This window comes from Macaca nemestrina, chromosome 13 (assembly GCF_043159975.1).
Source record: "Macaca nemestrina isolate mMacNem1 chromosome 13, mMacNem.hap1, whole genome shotgun sequence".
In the NCBI taxonomy this organism is placed as follows: Eukaryota; Metazoa; Chordata; class Mammalia; order Primates; family Cercopithecidae; genus Macaca; species Macaca nemestrina.
In genome coordinates, this window is record NC_092137.1 from 66,267,861 (window position 1) to 66,288,250 (window position 20,390).

Genomic DNA, 20,390 nt, shown 5'->3' on the forward strand with positions numbered 1-20,390 from the left:
GCTATTTCATCAGCTGTATAAGAATGTGGGCACTTTTTATTCCGGGCTACTCACAACAAAGATCTGTAGTCAACAGTACAGGATTGGTGCACATGGACTAACATGTTGGGGAGGTTGAGAAAAGGACGTTCATAGACAACCTACCTGGATTAGGTATTAGGCACTGATTCTTAGATATATAAATAAATGCAGCTGGACTATGTTTTTGAAAACATGTGCCTATTCAGAAGCACCTTGCTCTAAGTGTCACTCTATCGATATATGCACTTGCTGAAAGGTTCATGTTTGCATTCATGGAGAATCATGTGGAGTAAATGATGTGCTAGGGCTGGTCCCTTTTGGCTCATGGGAGCCCATTGTTAGATTTTTGAGAAATTTTACAAGGTGGTTGTTAAACACAGGCATTATCAAAAATTAAATTATATAAGCTTATAATTAAATAAATTATATTAAAAACAAAGGTAATGAATACCTCAAGCTCATTGCTTCCTAATTAACTTACCACATTTTACTACAAGATGGTTTTGAATTTAATTGCAATGACCATGTTTCTATGATATCATATTGTCTATTGCACATCTCTTCCCAACTCTATGTTCGGTGACATCTACTTGGTAACTTGAAATCAGGTAGACAGAGACTCAGGATATTTCCATTTTTTGTTTTTGAGGCTTTTGATATATTAAAAAAAAGCCTTGAGAATGCCAAAATAGGTTAAAAATTATGATATATTTTAAATATTTATATGGAATAAATGTATATTTTCAAAATGCATGATACAATGTATTGTGATTCTGCTATTCACAAGACAATTTTAAATTTTAGAAAAACATGTTAATTCATAGTATATGAAAAGATGTGTCCTAGTCTTTAACTAGAGACCAGGGTTAAGTTGTTTACCTTTAATGGTCTTAGTTTCTGTCTGTGAGGTGTCATCTCATTTAGAGATAAAAACAGAAGTCTAAAATGGAGGCCATTTGTGAATTCAAGCCTGGGGCCCTTGGCACTTCCAGGCACTGCCGAAAGAGGCCTTGCCTCATAATATCTGATTCTTCATCTGTAAAGTGACTCTAATGATAATAACACTCACAGTAGAGTTGCAATGACTACTCAGGAAGATCACATATGGACATTATGACAGATTGGGTCATCTATACACAGCAGCTATTTGAAATTATCATCATCATCATCAGTGCTTTCTTGAGTATTTATTGTGTGTTGAGCTCTGTTCTAAGAACTTGACAAACATTATCTCATTTATACCTTAAACAGCTCCCTAAGCTAGGATGAAGACACACAAGTAGCCTTTTAGTCACTTGCCCAAAGTCATATAGCTGGGATGTGGTGATTTGAAATTGGAACCCAGATCTGACTCCACAGTCCATGCTGGATGTCAATACTTTCTACTTATTCTTTTAGTATCCCTCACAGGGCATAGAGTAGATGTTTAATAAAAACGTTTTTGGTAACACTGTTTATGGTGCTTTTTTCTAAGATGTTCAGCCTCACTTCTTAGCTCCAGGTCAGCAGAAAATTCCATTTCTGTTGTGAGAGTGTTCAAACAGAATAACTACTTACTCAGATGTAAAGCCAGCACTCGATAGAAGCATCTTGAATATTTTGCAATATGTTTACTAAATGAAATGTAAGATAATTAACATACACATATATGATTTTCTTTCTGAGGACATTTTATTTTCTGGTCTTCATTTGCTATGCTATTAAGAGAAGTTTTGTTTCAGTGGTTTGTCGTCTGCATTTATGAACTTCTCTCCATGAGGCTCTATAATCCAGCACATGGACACAGTTTCCTCTAAAAGGATTTACCTTTATGAATATCTGGAAATCCTTCCAGAAGATTAAATTGTTTAGCTCAATATTTAATCTGTTACTTCCTTTCTAAAGACACCCCATGGACGCTGCAGTGCATTTGGCTAATATGAGAGGTATTGATCAGTCATAAACAAACACAAAAAAATTGAGAATGACCAGTGCAACTTCTCCTAGCTCCACCTTATAATTCAATTTTGATTTGAGTTGGTTTTGATTAATCTTCTTATTCGTGAGTGTGTGAATTCAAGAGCCTTGCTAAGTTTCTAAAGTTGCTGGGCATTGGTCTCTGGCGGATGGTTCAAAGAACAGTATGATTGCGTTTTTATGGTTTTCAGATATTTAATAGCTTCTTCCTGTCGTTTTCTGAATGACTGAATATGGTTCAGCCCTCTGGGAGCAGTGCAGCATCGGAGAGCGGGAAGATGACTGAGGTCTGTGTACTTGACTGATTGCCTTAGTCTTAATTGTTCTCTTAATTAGCTGCAGTAGCAACGGCATCTGGGGAGAGATCACGGTATTGGTAAACAGCTCCACCTTGGAGCTCAGGGTAATGCCTTTTGGAATCCTGACAGTGAGCAGCTCATGCACTGTCTCTCCTCAGAGACGGGGACCTGCCAAATCACCAGCCCCCAAGGCCGATGCGCCCCCTCTTGCGATCTGTCACTCCAGCCCCTGAGAAGCAGGTCTCCAACTGTTTGTCCTTAAACAAATGATGTTTTAATATGCAAAAAGTAGGCTTTATTGGGCTGGATGGATGAACATAAAGGGAAGGGGATAGCAGGTCGTCCAGCTAGAAGGCAGGATTGGCAGGAGGAGGCCCAGGAGCAAGGCTGCAGCCTGGGAGGGGCGGCTCCTCCCAAGCCATTCTGGTGTTTCCCAGGAAGACATCATGAATGGACTCAGCTCAGCTTGTCTCTGAGGTGTGGCTTGGCCCCTGAAACCTGGCTTGCCTATTCTTATTACCTATTTGGGATTTCTCCTCCTTTGTATTTCTCCACTGAGGTGTGGCAGGGAGACATGAAACTTCATCCCTAACTGCCAGAAAAGGAAAAAGGAGAAAGTTCACCTAGTCTGGGGGGTTTGGAACCTAAACTTTGTGCGTGTGTGTGTGTGTGTAAGTGACAGTCCGTTATTGTCATGCTGACCCAACCAGCATATTTTAGAGCTCATAGAACCAGTTCAGGCTCACATTCATGTACATAATGGAAAGGAAAACAGGTGCTTAGGTGGCAAATTACAAGGTCAGTACTTAATAAATATTTCATAAAGCTATGCAAAGCAGTAACAAATTGGCATGGAGAAGCAAAATGATCTCAAAAATGACATGAATCAGTTGTCAATATTTGCAAGGAAAGTAAGGAGATCCATTGGAGTAGGACTCAAGGACATGGGAGGAATCCATGAGGTCTCGGGCAAATCACTTACCTTTTCTATGTAGAATTCCCTTTTGACGTAAACAGGTAGGCCCTACATGCTCCACACACTTACCACACAGATCAAATATGATCAGAATGAGCTTTCTTTGAAAGGAAAAGGCATTATTGAAAACAGGCTTTAGATAATTGTGGTTATATTTTATAGTGGTTATATTTATATGTGGTTATAATTGTAACACTTTCACGATCATAGGTGTATTTTCATTGCCTTGAAGATAAAGATGCAGCTCAGACATGGTGGCATTTCACATACATGTGTACATAGTTGTATGGTTGGCCATCTCCTTTTCCATCTCTCATCCAGGAAATACCCTTGTTCCTAATTTAACCAGCCTGTTTTTTCCTACAGGGCAAACCCTAAGAAAAGAACAACTCCAGTGTTCTGAGAGTTGTCTCTGAACCTGAGCTAGTAGAATGTTCACAGAAAAGCAATGCCTGGAAATTCAAACGAGTTAAACTGTGAGATCATGGTTTGAAGGTATGTGTCATACTATTTTCGGGACAATACTGAAAACCAAAGTGCCAGCTACTTGTAGCCATTAAAATGGTAGGGCTGCCTCTTGTCAAAAATGTAATCAGTAAGTTAACCCTGATATTATGCTAATACTGGAACCACTGCATTCTAGTCATCAAAAATACCACCTCCCCAGAATCTCAGCTATATGATATGTTTTACCCTTGCCTTGCTATGGTAAGCTGCATTTCGTGACAGCAGAGTGCTAATTATGTTAGCTATCTTTTATACATATATATGATATCTATATTATATATCATATATTTATACATAAGCTATCTTACATATATATGTATGCACATATAATATATAACACATTATATATATAATGTGTGTGTGTCACAGAGAGCAAAATCTCTCTTTTATGCTTTCCTTGGACCAAGGGGAAAGTCACACATTTTGGCAATAGGAACATTTGGTAAATAGGCACTTGATCATTATTGATATGAATAAAACGCCAATACTAATGAAGTCCATAAGAAGCACCCGTACAATTGTCGTTAAGGTTTTTCCTAACAGAGGCATTGTGCAATACCTTCTCATCAAAAATTGCAGTTATAGCTCTGTGTTTAGCATATGCCTGAATATCAGTCCTAGGTGCATATATTTCCTACCATCAACACAATGTGCTGTCTCCAATGTGCTTCAGGGGGGTGTAGATTGGCTGTCTTGGTTTCCATTCCCAATATTTCTTCCCATTGTTCTTCTCTACTCTAGAGACTACAAAAGTAAATTTTCATCTTTTTTTCCCAATAATGAATGGCCATCCATTTGCCACAGTTCTAGCAGGGGAAGGAAAGAACCCTGGGCCCAAGAAAGCAGCAAGGGAGGGCAAACAAAACAGTAGCAGGAACCACCTAACTGCACTCCTTGATGTAAGATATAATAAATTGATATTTGTGGAAGTCAGCTTAGTTGGTTTTTTGTTATCTATAGCTACAGCATTTCTAATGGAGGAAAGAGGCTCTATGAATCTGAAGAATCTATGAAGTACTAAATGTTAAATAAGTGGCCTCAATAGAAACTCCTGCTTTAATACAAACTCCTTTCTCATCTAGAGAAGCCTTGTTATCAGTGATGAAGGGCTTGGCAAACTGTGGGCCCCAGGTCAATCCAGCCTTCTGCCTATTTTTGTAAATAAAGTTTTATTGGCATGCAGTCATGCTCATTTGTTTACATGTAGCTACTTTTGCCCTACAATAGCAGAGTTGAGTAGTTGGGACTGAAGTTGTGAGACACCCTATGACCTGTCTAAATGACCTGTCCAAAGACATTTGAACTTTGTGCTTATGGCAAGCAGTTCCTTCTGGCCTTTAATAAATAGCAAAGCTCATCGGTAAAACCTTTTAAGGAATACTTTTGTTGCAGTGAGGAAGCTCTGGCAGGGTGTGCATAAAAATTAGACTTTTGGTTTTCACCAGAGACAAGGACGCAACCTGTCTGGAGGGCTTGTGTGTGTGGGTGTGGGAATGTACAGCCTCAGAGCCAGGAGCTGGCAGGCCTGTCCTCAGCCAGCCTTCTCTCCAATATCAGATTCCTACAAAGTGGATTCTAATTGGATACTTGTGTCTCATTCTCCTCTAAGCAGATACCAGCTCTGTTCACTTGGAAAAATATATCCCAGTGCTAGAAAAATCTGTTCCAAAAATGTTCAGTCTTTCTCAGCCCTATAGGGCTGCTTCTGTTTGTGTGTTATCAGAATACTTGGTTGCCTACCCTTGAGGGCTTTTTTTTTTTTTTTGGCATTTAATGAAGAAAGGGAGAAAATCTCTCAAAACAACTGACAACTCCAAAAATTACGTATTCATGAAAACTGATGAAAATAAAGTCAGCATAGTTCTTACCAGTCTTCCCATTCTATCACCTTTCTCCACTTCAGGCCTTAGATCATCATCTATCGTTAGTGAAATACTCACTCTCATTTTAGTTTTATTTTAGTGCAGGCAGTAACCAATGCATTACTCTGTCTCCACTTCCCCAAATATGCATTTTTGTTTTTGTTTTGGTAAGAGAAACAAAAAAGGCCAAAGTTGTCATAGGTTTTGATATAAGTCTACACCTTATTTTGCTCTTTTCTATCTTTTATCTTATAGATGGGAAGGTAGAAATCCAGTAAAAGTAAAAAAGCAGACTAGGAGAAAAGATAGCAATAGCAATACAAAGATGAATTTGATCCAGGTAGTGTTGGGAGTTAATCAATTTAGAGTTTCAGTCTATTAGTGGTTTTGGTTTTTGCTTTAGAGGAGAAAAATAAAAATCCTAAGCTTCCACAGAACATCTGGAAAATGAAACTTCTGCCTGTCATAACAAAACTAGCTGGAGAAGTAAGCAAGCCTCCACACTCTGGAAAATACTTAGCCAAGTGAAACCTTTAGTCATTCCTGGCCTCTGAAATGAAAAGGATCAGATCATGTGAATGTTATCCTGAAGCCTGGAATATAAGGTTGATGGAACATCCGTCTCCTAAATTCAGGAATCTGGATTCAAGTTCCATGCGCGATTCTATGACATCCATTGACATGTTAATATACTGATCCTGAAAACCAATGCCCTGGGAGATGAACTAGATACTGAATTTGCAACATGCCTCCTGTAGAGGAAGAGATTATTTTTATGATGTGTCTAAGACATTACTAGAAACTCAAGTCTATGATGGAGGCAGTGAGATTGGAGGGCCCTGTGAAAAGACACAAAGAGAAGGAGCTATGGAATCTACCAGGCAGGTATGGACACTGCAAGTGAGCTGAGTTCTTTGCCTGAAAAGAGATGCTATTCCAGTCAGAAGTGGAGATATTCTGTCTTGGTGCAACATTTATACTGCAGCATACCCCCAACCCCAACACATGCCTGCCTCTCCCTGGGCTGGAGGTGGTGGCCCAAGCAGTCATCATTTACAAATGAGAAAAGAGAGACTCAGAGAGGGCAAGAGAACAGTGAGGGAGAGCAGAACCAGGACTTGAACCTTAGTCTTCTGAGGCCAATCCTTCCTCTCTTTCTGCTATGTAAACTGCCTCTGATTAGGGAGAAATTAACCACTGGTGTAAACTCCTGGAACATAACCTACAAAGAAACCAGATGGGCTCACAGGCAAATACCAGTTGAAGTTCACAAATTGTTAGGTTAACCTTGACCCTCTGGTTTACAAGTTTGTGAAGCTTGGAAAAGGAAGGTTAGGTGAGAGCCCAGGACGCTTAGATCAAAGCATTGCAATTCCTTGGCTCTGCCACAGAATGTCACCTTTACATCATGTACTTCTCAGCATGTCAGCATTTCCTAGGAGCAGAAAAAGAAGAGTTTTCTTAAAGGAGCTAGTTTCAAAACAGAATTATCCCAACTGGTGCCTAAATAAAGCACTTCTCAAGCTATAGAAATCGTTGGCATTGTAAAAATCCCCTTTCTTCTCTTCTGCCATTCCCCCCGGTTTATTATTTGCAGTGTTTAAAGGATTTGTATGTCAACTTTTCTGTATTCCTTCTTTAGTACAAGGTTTTATAAATTACACCTTTCTCCTTTAAAAAGATCTGAACCTTTGTATTTAAATTGTATTTAACCTACAGCCTAAATGATTCAAGTTTAAAAACTCTTAAGTACTTAATACTAAGGATCCTGTTTCATAGAAGGCTCTTTCAGAAAAGAAAGTATAAACATCAGCTATGTGAAGGGTTTGGGTGAAATGAATTTCCACAGACTGAAAATGGAAGGCTTACATTGTGGGGAAGAGATGGTTTGTGAGGAGTAGCCAGCTGGAACTGGAGAGTAAGAGAGCATGAAAAGGATAGGACAGGAGGGCCCCTGATGGGAAGGATAGGGCAAATATACCGGTTCACCGCAGGGACAGAGGGAACTGTCAATCACCCAGCCATTCAAACCCCAAGGGTTTTTGAGGTTTGACATAAACAAACACTCCTGTAGTCACCATCTTTCTGGCAATGTGATTATGCTGCCTTTTGAAGGAGGACTCAAAGAGTCATCAAGTCATGAGGTTTTATTGACCTCAGAGGCACTGGGAGGGGCTGCTGGAGGCATCTTGGGCCTTTGGCTTCCTGGATAAGGTGGCCTAGTCTTTGCTCCTTTTCTTCTGTTTTTATTTCACTCTGCGGTGTTGATTGGGAGGACACAGAACCCAGAGGCAATGTTTGGAAGTGCAGAGTATGGTGCAGGAGTCATTTCCTGACAAACACTCAAGTCTGCCGTTTCTCCATTCTTCCTATTTGAAGCACACCTCACCCAACTGCTGCTCAGATTAAGAAGATTCGGCAGCATCCCTGGTATCCATGGCCTTTCATTGCTCCTGGAATTCTTGCTCCTTTTTGGGTGTGCTTTGTTCGTTTCATAATTGGACTCTTAATTCAGCAATAGCTCTGGCCAATAGCTATTAATTATCACTTTGCTCTTGTCTTCCCATGGCAATTATTAATTAAATTTCCCAGAGAGTCATAATGAGAAATTAAAGAGTGTGATAATATTTTAGGAAGCAGTGTCCCATGATCTTGGAGGTCTACATTCTGTTCCAAAGGCGGAGCAGAGTTTGTTTGTTTAATTCACAAATATTTACTGAGTCCCCTGTAGGTAGAAGGCCCCATTCCAGGTTCTGGGCATATACTGCGGACAGCTCCTGCTCTAGGGAGGAACTGAAGGTCATGGTGTGGAATGTTTTTTGATCCAACTCTTAATTCCTATTGATTCTCCTTTCTCAACTTATGCCATTCCATCGAGGATCAGGTCCAACTTTCCCTTCTACTTTCATTTCCCACTGTTCCCTCCCACAACCTTAAGGAGCACTCAGGTTAATTGCTCCTTTTCTGAGTTCCTATGGTAACTTTGTATAAACCTTTATTATAGAACTAATATTTTTATCATCATTTAAAAAACCTCAGTTGCTTCTCCCACTCTCAGTAAATTTTGCCAGGGTGAAAATTACGTCCTCTTCACCTGTGTACCACATATCACCTAGCCTAGGGCTTAGCTCTTGGTGTTTAGTAAATATTGAAGTTTTGCAATTTCAAGTTGCAAGAGTGAAACAATTTGCACTCTGATTAGCCTCAGAGTGCGGGCTCAGTTCTAAGAAAAACTTTAGAGTGGGAGCGGGGAGAACAAAGAGCAAGGTGGGCAAGGCCATGGAGCTGGCTTTCCATGGAGGTCAAGGTTCTGCTCAATCCAGCCCCTTAAGTGGTGCTGGCCCACCCCACTGCACACTACAAGGAGCACAGTCATATCTGCTCAATCCACCTGGTGTTTCCAGCTTCAACCTAGACTCTGCCCTTTTCTGTGCTCCTTGATCTCATCTTCTCTAGATACTTCTAATCCCTTAGCTTCAAGCTCCAGCTTCGAGGCTTTCTTTCTCTCTAAATTGCTTGGGCATGATTTTCTGGCTCTGACCCATAGCACTCCCCCTTGGACCCGATGTGGCACTTTACCCTCTGCTCTGGCATCCCAGGACCAAGGTCTTGCCTGTCACAAAGCCCCTACTGACTCATACCCTCAGAGTGGCTGGCTGACCGGGTGATAGGATTTTAGGGAAAAGCCACAATGAACCAATCAGTACTCCATCTCTAAATTTCCTCGCTTAACATATAGCTTTCACAATAGCTCCCAGAAATATTTTCTGCTTTTATTTAAAATTCAGAGGCCCGTGGATGCGGTCATTTAAGTTTCTAGCATGTATAGTATGTGCAAAAGAATTTGAAATAAATTTTTTTGGGGAGGAAGAAGATAGATCTTGTGGCTGGTGGGATTCAGTTTTGGAGAAAGGCTCTACTGCAGTGCAGATAAAAACTGGAAAGATGAGTGCCACCCATACTGTAGAAGGGGTAGACTCTAGGGGGTATCTGTTGTTTTTGCCACCCAATATCCATTCACCTTTCTTCCGGTAATCTGATTCTTCTCTTTGGAACCACTGTTCCAACAACTTCAGCCTATAAAGTCCGAGTGGTGTTGAGTCAACCACTGACTTTAGGAGGGCACATATGAGTCAGGTTGGCCAGTAATACATCCTATCCCTGGCCACTGAGATGGTTCAGGGAGTGTCAACCCCAAGACTTTCATTCAAACTTACAAGGAAAATAACTGTCCCTTTTCTCCTGTGCTTGTGGTTATGAGAGTTTTAGCCTGGAGAGGGCCACCCTGCTGGAAGGGGGGGTCCTGGGAATGAAGTCCACGTAGGTGAGAACACATACCAGGGATATGTGGATGAATGGACTCAACAGCCCTTGCGGAATAAAGCCAGGTGTGCTTTCTATATTTCTACTAAGATCTTTTTTTTTTTTTTTTTGGTATTTTTTTCTTACTCCAGTTTCAGTTATTTTTTTTGTCATTTTGCAACCAAAGCTGCCCTGACTAACATAGCACTAGGGGAAGCATCTCTGGGTTTGATCGAGGTTAGAAGGTGTGAGCTTAAACCCCACCTATGTCACTCATCAGCCATGTATTTAGCTTCCCAGAGTCTTGGTTTCCTTATCTGTAGAACTCAGTGAATAATGTCTATACTGCAGTGTAGTATGCGTTACAACATTCTTGGTAGTAAGCCGCTGAAATGACTCTGGTTAACTTAAGCAGAAAAGTGCTTCATTGGAGGGATATCAGGTAATTCACAGAACTGAGGAGAGGCTAGAACCAGGCTTGCAAAATGGGCAGAGACCAAGAGGAGCTGAGCAGCCAGAACCTCGGCTAAAATGCAGCTAGGACCTGCTACCTCTCCATGCACTCTCGGAAGATACACATGGCTCATAGGTCATTCCTCTTGGTGTTACTTGCTCCATATTCAAAGCTTGCCTGGGGCTGCATATCCTGTTGGGCAGAAGGTAGACAGTTCCTTTTTTTTTTTTTTTTTTGAAGCAGAGTCCACTCTGTTGCCCAGGTTGGAATGCAGTGGTGCAATCACGGCTCACTGTAGCCTGTGCTTCCTGGGCCTAAGTGATACTCCTACCTCAGCCTCCCACGTAGCTGGAACTACAGGGGCATACCACCACGCCTGGGTAATTTTTGTAGAAATGAGGTTTCACTATGTTGCCTAGGCTGGTCTTGAACTCCCGGGCTCAAGCGACCTCCCAGCCTTGGCCTCCTAAAGTGTTGGGATTACAGGACAGGAGTGAGCCACTGTGCCCAGCCAAGTTTCTTTACAAGGTTTGGCTATTGAGCAACCCAGCATAATGACAAAAGTTCACAACAAAAGAGCTGCTGTGAGAATTGTCTGAAGTCACGGCTGTAAAAGCCTGCTGTAGTGTTCCATCAAGGCTAGTTTCTCTTTCCCTTCCTCATGTTTCTGATCAGGGCTGACCCTACTGATCTCTGTCTTCAGAGAACCAACCCTGCCCAAGCCCCAGATCTAACAGGTTACACGAGGCTGGACAGAATTTTTCCTCCCCTGTACACTAAGACATTTAATGACTTTTCCTCTTACTGGATATCTCTTCATTCTGTCAAGTTTTCCCAACTTTCCTTTGCTGTTTGTAGTGAGAACTACTCCTTTAGACTGTTAGATTCTTGAGGACATAGTTAGCATCTATTGCATCATCTCCCTAAAAGTGCTTAGGTTATATTCTAACACATGCTAGCTGCCTTTTGGATCAATGTTTACTGATTGGTCCAAAATTAGAACTGGCTGTTTGACCATTTCAGGAAGACTGTGGATGGGTTGTGTTTCTTGTGCCAATACCTGTCCTGGCATATATAAGTATCTAATACGTATTTGTTGAATGAGTGGGTGGATGGTATATAGTAGGTGGCCTCTAGTACCATGCTACAGAAATATTGAATATAGCTGCAGCAACATTGCTCTAAGACTGCTGCTCATTCTTGTAAGCGGGTCCTTGTGCTATGACACTTGATAACCATCTCACTCATTGCCACCAGATCAATGTAAATGATAATAGTGGGTGGCTTACTGAGTGCTGCCTAATCTCACGTAAAAGGCAGAGGTGTGCACTGGGGAGTTGAATGCCTCATTATATGGTGGACAGGTGGGCTAGGCAGTCATTCCAACAGTAGGCATCTAGGAAGACCTATTATGTACTGGGTACTGATACACAAAGATGACAGAAATGTAGCCTGTGCGTTTGAGGAACTCGGAGGCTAGTGGGCTCACAAAGTCTGGCTTCTTAGATGCTCGGAAGTGAGTCCTTACCAAAGATTGTATCCTTGGGAAGCATAAATAAAAGGTGGAAAGATTTGGAGAAAAGATTTCTAAACATTTGTTTTCTATAATTCAGGCTTACTCAGTATAGTCTTCCTTGTTTCCTGACATCCCCAATATCTCTCAAGATAGCTTATTATCAAAGTTCTAGGACTTAATCTTGCCCAAGTCTTTTTGCTACCACAAATTGATAATTCTGTGTATGCATATGTGTGTATCTGTATATGTGTGTGTGCATGCATGTGCATGCCTGCATGTGTGTAGGTGTACATGCATATGTGTGCATACATACATATATGTGAACCCATAAGTGCATGCATATGTTTGCATGTATGTGTGTATACATGCATGCATGTATATATGCATATGTGTGTGTGCTTGCCCATGTTCATGTGTGGAAATGATGAGTACAATGACAGAAGGGTGGAAACCAGAGCTAGATGAAAGAGAGAGTAGGAATGATGTGTAACTTAGCTCTTTCTTTCTTAACTCATCATCAGTGACCCTGTTAATGTTTTGTCTGTTTAACGAATTGGTGTTAGTTAATTACTAGGGCCATTAAATGTTCAAGAACCTCCAGTTCTTTTTATTCCATGAATTCCTAGAGCCTGGAGGTGGCACAGCCAGGCAGACAGGGATGAAAGGAGATTTGTTCCCAACTGGCTTCCCCTCTGCAGTCTCTGGCCAGCCTTTAATGATGAACATTTACAGCCTCCTTTGAGGGCTGCCCATTCATTAAAGGAGTTAATGCAGTTTCCTCTATGGTGACTTTAGGAGGAAATTAATTCTCCCCCAGTGCCTAGTTCAGTGCCCCAGGCTTAGAAGATGCTCAATAACACATTGCTCATCACTGCTGCTTATCTGCCCTGTGCAAGAGCTTTGGAACTTGGCCTTCTGCTCGGTGAATTTTCCATTCTTAGTGTTTCTCCCAAATGCACTCAATTGTTCCACAATCCCACAAAGGTCATATGGTCGGTGCACCAGGCATGTAATTTGCTGATCTCATGATTAGACATGCACACAAACCTCAGTGCTATTCTAATGAACTCTGCAGTTGGCCTTTGGATTGTTTCTCCCTCAACAAATCTCCTAGGCACATGTCAATGGAATTAGTCTTCTGATCACTCTGACCTGCTGCACACTATTGTTGAATACTTTTAGTCTGTAGTACTTCCTTGGTTGTGGGCAGCCCAGGTTTCTGTGATGAGGGCCACATACCTTGGTTCTGGGTGCCTTCCTTGGGTCGACAATCCCCAGGTGAGAGGGGCCTCACACTTAGTCTCAATGTGCTTTGGATGTAGAAGTTTTGGGAAGATTTCTGGGTTATTTCTTTCTCTGATTTTATTCTTTTGTTGTCTTGGCAACTGGAATAATAGTCTTAAGTGTCTGTGTTTGTATATTCTTTGGAGAATATTTTATCACAAATCTTTTCCAAGAATGCCTATCTCATGATGCATTGGTTATTCCTTAGTGTCTTCCTTTTCTTTTTCTGTATATGCTTGTTTTCCACAGTGGGGAGAAAGAAATGTTTGTATGATGTAAACAGCCTCTAGGTTGAGGATTAGGAGTGCTCAGTTAGCACTTTACCTCTCTGGCCTTCAGTTTTCCAGATTAAATGGACCGGATGATTTCTTTAAGCCCTGAACTGCCACGACCCTAAGCCAGAATTAGGTAAGAATGTGCCATTACTTGCTGAGATCCTCGCAAGAATCTTCTGCATTATGCATGGGAATTTTCTGATTCTTCACTCTTCATTGACTGGAATTTTTTTTTTTTTTTTTTTTTGCTGAAATATGTTACTTCATTTGCCTCAGTCCTCAGTATTTTGTGGAAGGGATAAATGCTGCCATGTAAACACATGATACTGGCAGAAGGCTGGTGCTGCCTCAAGCCAGTGTTTTACTGTGGTTGGAGTAAATGTCATAGAGGTTTCTTCTTGAAACCTCTTCTGTTCTTCTTGAACAGAACAGATCTTGAACAGATCTCTTGTGCTTTCCCCCTTCCTTCTACAGTTGGTACCCCTTATCCCCTCTTTGTCATTTATCAACTTGAGGGCTTCAGGGAAAAACTTCAGACATCCACGAGGAAGTGAATCCTCATAGAGGGCTGCCCTGGAGGCTCCTGGGAGGGTGGAGCGTCCAAATGGATTGGCTTGGAATCCCTGACACCCAACTACAGATGCTTCCTTCAATGTTGACTTTGGAGCCATTTGATTCTGCTTGTGTGTGATGGTTGGGGAGGGATCTTTGGTGCCTGTGGCAGGATGGCTTCTCCTTTGCCATACCAGGTACACATTTCAAAGCCAGAACTGAAATATCAACTTCACTCAGGATAAATTTTCCTTACATCATTGGTCAGTAAAAGCAATATACATTGCAATAAAGGAAGACAGCGTTTTTCCTTTATTGTAGCATTTAGGTAGAAAAGAGAAATACAAAATCATAATAGTGTATGATATGACTTTAAATGACAAATGCATGCTTATCATTTAAAATGTAATAATATCACTGGCAATGACATACCACTTGTTAAAATGTTGAAGCACTTCTCTACTGGGTGGTAAAGAGCTGCTGCCTTACATTTCCTGTGTGGTCATGCTACCACAGCCTCTCTTGTCATTACCTCTGGGCCTCCAGGATGTTCTGATCATCCTGGCATAACAGGTGGCCTCCTGCAAGGCTGCTACAGCTCTGAGACTGCTGTTTGTTCCTGTAGATGGGTGCTCTGACTGTGCCACTTGTTAACTACAGTGTGCATTACCACTAGATCAATGCAAATGAAAATAATAGTGATGGGCTCCCACTCTGTGTCTAGGACCATTCTGTAAACTCTGGAGGGAAGTGGCCCTGTTTCCATTCTTAGGGCCAGACACACACGAGCACTCGATAAACATTCTCTCAGCAGTCAATGATCTCATGCGATTCCATCAGTGACATTTTAAGGCAGGTGTTTTAAATCCAGTTTTGTGATTACTAAGAAGATGTCCTAAAGAATTCAAATAACATGTCCTGAGTCCAGCTGAGAGGTGAAGGAGTGGATATTTCAACCCAGGAGTGTCATGGCACGTTAAAAGACTTCACTCTTTTAGGGTGCTTGAGATGTTCTGAAACCTCACAGGTACCTGCTAACTTGGATGGTCTGTTATTCCTGATATTGAAGGTAAATTGGTTTTATGTTCCCCAAGAAGGATGGGTGGGAAGAAGGGGACTATGTATGTGAAATGGAGCAGGTGGGATGGGCTGTGGATCCAGGAAAAGGGGCTCTAAGATCATCTTGAGAGATTAAAACCCACATGCCCCCCACTACCAGACCCCATAAACCAAAAAGTCCTTCCCTATAGGAAGAGGAGAAAAAAAGACGAAATTATATGAGAGGAAACTATACATCAAGCATCATACCACCATACCTGCTCCCCCATTAGCCTTCTGTGAATATAGAGAAGGGAGCGTCAATTTTCCAGAGGTACTAATGGTTTCTAATTAAGGCAGAGACAGAGAACTAAGTGTTTAGAGGCCTTCTTTGCTATGTTAAATAAGGTCAGAGCAATTGGAGGAAGCTGCTCAGAACAGGGAGACTGGGTGTTCAAAAGCCAATCCTTTCAGGCTTCTGAGTTTGTGTAGAGCCCCTTGGTAGCTTACCCTGGCTTCCTTGTATCATCAGAGTTGCATAGAGACAGAGAACACAAGCCTTGGGCTATGTTTTAGTAATTACAGTTAATAAAATTCATTAAGAGATTATAAATTAGTATCTAACAGTCTCATTTTAAAACTTGTGTGTTGATAGGCATAGATATTAGAAAAACTGTTAACCCATAATAATAGTCATCACTTATTTAACTCCTATACTGTCCTGGGCTTTAGATATTTTGGTCTCATTAATCTTCACAACACCTTTATGAGACAGTTATTTTGATTGTGGTAGTTTGGATCTCAATTCTTCACTCCCTCTGTGGATTTACAAAGGCTTCATGGGGGCAGAGTGCACTTTCCCCCGACTTGACTTGAGATTTGGTTATGTGATTGCTTTGTCCAATGGGATCTTAAGAGATGTGATTTGCCCAAGGCCTTTAGATACGTTTGCACAGCCTGGCTTGCCCCTCTGTGCTCCCGCGGCTTGCCATGAGAAGAGCATCCCTGTGTTGCCACTGGTCCGAGAAGATCAACCCACAGCCTGGAGCTCAGCCCTGCTTACTGCAGCCAATCCCAGTGGACCTTCAACTACTGGCAAATCTGTGAGCAAGAGAATAACTGCTTTTTAAGGGACTGATATTTTTGAGATTATTTGTTGTGCAGCAAAAAAGGACAAACACACAATCCTAATCTCCAACTGCAGAAGCTGAGGTTCAAACAGGTTACATAGTTTGGCCAGAATCACTGAAATATCATAGCACAGGCTGTATTCAAACCATGGGTCGTCTCATTTCAAAGCTACATTATTGTTTCGGGAAAAGGGTCCTGTATTGGAGCAAGCATAAGGTTCAATATGATGAATATATTAAAAGTACCTCTCCAAGCCTTATACCTAATGGAGGGGAGGGACAGGGCATTAGAGAATGGTTGCCAGAGAATCACCTCTCCTTCCAGGATGGGGCCCTTTAACATAGGAGTGAGAGAGCTTGCTGGAAATATTCCAGGATGTGGTGGCACCTAGCAACCCTGAACACCACCCAGTGTTACCTGCTTCCCAGCCCCATTAATGATGATGCACCTCCTGGGCCATAACAGACTGAGCTTCAGCAAACCCCTTTCCTGAATGTTTAATATGCCGGAGGCTTATTTAGATTCTACATGGGGAGCCTCATTTTTCTTTTATTAATTGTAATGAGAGTTATTTTTGTTGCCTTAAGTATAAAACATCCCTCTGGGGAGTTCTGGGCCCATTATAGACATGAAGAACCCAATCATCTTCTGTCCTTATAACAAGCCTAGGAGGGAGGCAAGACAGGAGCCACTTAATCGGAATTGTAATAGGAGAGGAAATTTCTGAAGGCTTTACAATGGAAAACTCTAAGGGAAACAAATTAAGAACTAAAACTTGGCTGCTGTTGTCAAATCAGCCCCACAGGGAAGAGCCCAGGACACACAGAGGAGAAAAGGGGAAGAGGAAAAGGAACTAAGATGAGAGAGAATAGTGGAGGGAAGGAGAGCCAGAAGGACAAAGGCAGGTTCTGAGATCCGGAGACAAGCTCTGCTGGGTGGGCAATTACTTTCATGGCTTGCTAACAAGCTGCCCCATTCAGCTGATGCCACATATGTATATCTTTAGAGTTGTGGACGCATCCCTGGGACAGACCCCAATTCAAAGGGATGATGAAAGCTGAAGAAACTTCCCTGTTGTGGAGCAGCCAGCCTTGCATTTGTATCCTCATACCAAGGGCAAATTTACTTTGGAAACTTCTTCCCCAATTACTTTCCTAATCAAACACTTTTACCTAAAGCATTCTAAATTAACTGCTTTCAGCCTGAATGCAATAATTCTGTATTTCCTGATTTAATTTTGGCTAACATTCCATCTATGACTATCCTCTCCCAAGGACACACCAGGCAAAAATCTCCAAGAATAAAGATTGAATAAAGGGTTTTGCTGCGTATATGCTAGGTGAAGTTTCCTAAGACCTTCTTCTTCCACATTCCTGCCAGCAGTTCTGGGGCCATTTTACAGCCTCTTTCCTCTTTAGCAGAAAGCATTCATGAACCATTAATTCATGAAATCAATCCAATAATGGGCTTGTTCACAGGTTTGGGACAAAGCAAGGGTAGTTGAGAAGAAATTTTTGGTAGGCAAGAAGGCTGAGCTTCCTACCCAGGGTCCTAGCATGGCAATGTGGGAAATATCCCCCACTTGTGAAAACCCTTTCCATTATTAACCTGCACAGGATATTGAAGTGGAGCCCACATGATTGTACAGTGAATCTCAAATAGTGGCTTTTAATTTTTCCAGAAACTATCAACCTGCTCAAACTACCTACCTCTTGCTGCAGCCTGTCTTACTTCCTGAAACTTCGGTCATAAATCCACAGTGGCAGCTATCTTCTGAGTTTTCTTCAGATCTTCTCAGCACCCTCTGATTTGTATAGGTTGGGGCTGTGAAATAAAATGCCATAATTTAAATTGGCCTGAGAAGCAATTTGAAGAGTTGGTTCTTGGCTTAGAGGCTCTGGGTGTGGGTGGACGTCTCTGTAAGAGAGCTGACTGAGGGGTCATCGCTGGAGAGCAGGGATGTCTACCTTGGTGACACAGCTGTTGACGTTAAGAGACCTTCAGACATTAGGCTGCTCTAAGCAAGTCTGAAAATAAGTCTTTGGCTCTCTCACAACCATTTTCTGTGCTCCTTTATGACTCCTTGATCCTGTTTTCCTCATGCCCTGAGCATTCAGGTTGCCTCCTGGTTACACTCTGTGTCCATTTGGCCTATTTCCCCTTAAAGGCATCACATCCAGAATGGCTTGACTCCTCATTCCTCCATACTTCCATTGAAGCCCTGTCAATTATTTTAGTTAATTGTCTGCAAGGGAGGCTCCTAGCTCCCCCAGCCACACTTTGATTCCACCTCCAAGGAGGAAGAATTTGACTGTGCATAGATGGTCAGGCTTGAAGGCATTCATTGGGTCTCATTTTCTAAGATATAGATTCTTATCTAGAATGGGGTAAATAAACCCATTTTGTGGCAACCACTCCCTTAGTCTTTCCAGATACAACTCCTTCCAAGGACCTAGAGGAACAAGGCAGGGGCTGTGTGGAGACTTGGCCATGCTTGGCTATGTGTAGAGAGTCCTAGCCTCGTAGAATCTGTCTGTCTATTTCTCTCTCTCTTCCGCTGTGTTGCCTACTCTTTCTTTATAAGCTTTGCCCTTCAGGAGGCCAGAGGTAAGAAGTACCCTTTTTCCATGATGAAAGAGGTAGTCCTCTTCCCACTTCCTTTAAAAAGCTAAGTGAAAGCTAAAGTAATGTTCAAGGGAAAACAAGCCACTTCAAACTTCTCAGTCTAGCAAAGAGGAGTTCTGACAGGCAGCAGAGCTAACTAAGGTTAGAGATCTACCTTATGGTTTGGGGCCAAAGCATCAGCTGCTAGCAAAGGATGAATGTTCTCGCCATTGTCCTCTGTGTGTATAGATTTCTAGACCACTTGTGGGGTGGTGTGGCTAGCTGAAACCAGGATTCTGAGCTCCTGGGCCTCTCGGAAGAAAGGTCTTAATTTTTGAAGATCAGATGGTTATGAGACCTGTTCATCTGTAGCTCCATCTCCTGACCTTCCCGCGCTTATCTGAAGTAGGTATAAGAAATCCAGCAAACTTTTGTAACTACCTCAGGCTAAGATGTGGATGACTGAAAGTCTACCGCTCCAAGTACAGGTTGGATATCCCTAGTTCAAAAATCTGAAATCTGAAAATGTTTGAGCACTGACATGATGCCAATAGTATAAAATTCCATATCTGGCCTCACGTGATGGGTCACAGTCAAAACTTTGTTTCTTGCACAAAATTACTAAAAATAGTACATAAAATTACCTTTAGGCTATGTGTATAATGTATATGAAACCTAAATAAATTTCATGTTTAGATGTAGGTCCATCCCCAAGGTATCTCATTATGTATATACGAAAATTCCCAAATATCCAAAAATCTGAAATTCAGTACACTTCTGGTCCCAGCAGAAGGAATAAGGAATCCTGGATAAGAAATACTCAACCAGTATTTACATTTTAGGTGTCAAGGATTAACTCTAATGTCTTTCTCACAAAGATATTGTGAACTCTGCTGACATACTCCCGATCAACTGAATGATGAGCTTCCTGCTGTCTTGGATAGCATTTAAAAATAGGCACCCATGCAAAAACAAACACACCCACACAGCAAAGCATTCAGGGAGTTCATTTCTTTAGGTTTGCTCACACCTGGCATAGCATCATGGGCAAAATTATTTAAGCATCTTAAGGGCATTAGTAATTCCCCGACAGCAGCGCAGAGGGTGATATGGTTGAACATATGTCATATAATCAGATTTTTAAAATTTCAGCTCATCAATTGATGATGATAATATACTTGGGCATTGCCCATGTTGTTAACCTCAGCAATCAAAATAAAGTAATTATACTAATTAGAAGCCTCTTAAAACCCAGCTCAGTGTCCTTGTGCATGAGAGGCAAGCTGTGCCACAGTCACTTCACAGAGCTCGGAGACCCCACAAAGGTCTTAGGAGCTCCTCATGGGGCCGGTAGCCACGTTGTCAGGGAAAAGGAGAATTAGAGGTGAGTCTAGAGGGAGATGGATAAACCTTTCACTCAGAAATGGCCTTAGATGCTGGAAAGAGTTACAAGTGGCCGAATGGGCCTGATGGTCTGGAACCAGAGATTTAAGAAGCACCGAAGCCCGGTGAACGGTGACTGTCCCAAGCATTCTGGCAGACAAAGTCAGTCATCTACTTGAGTGGGATTGCTGACAGAGTATTAAAGGAGACCCAGTAGATGCACAGTTATT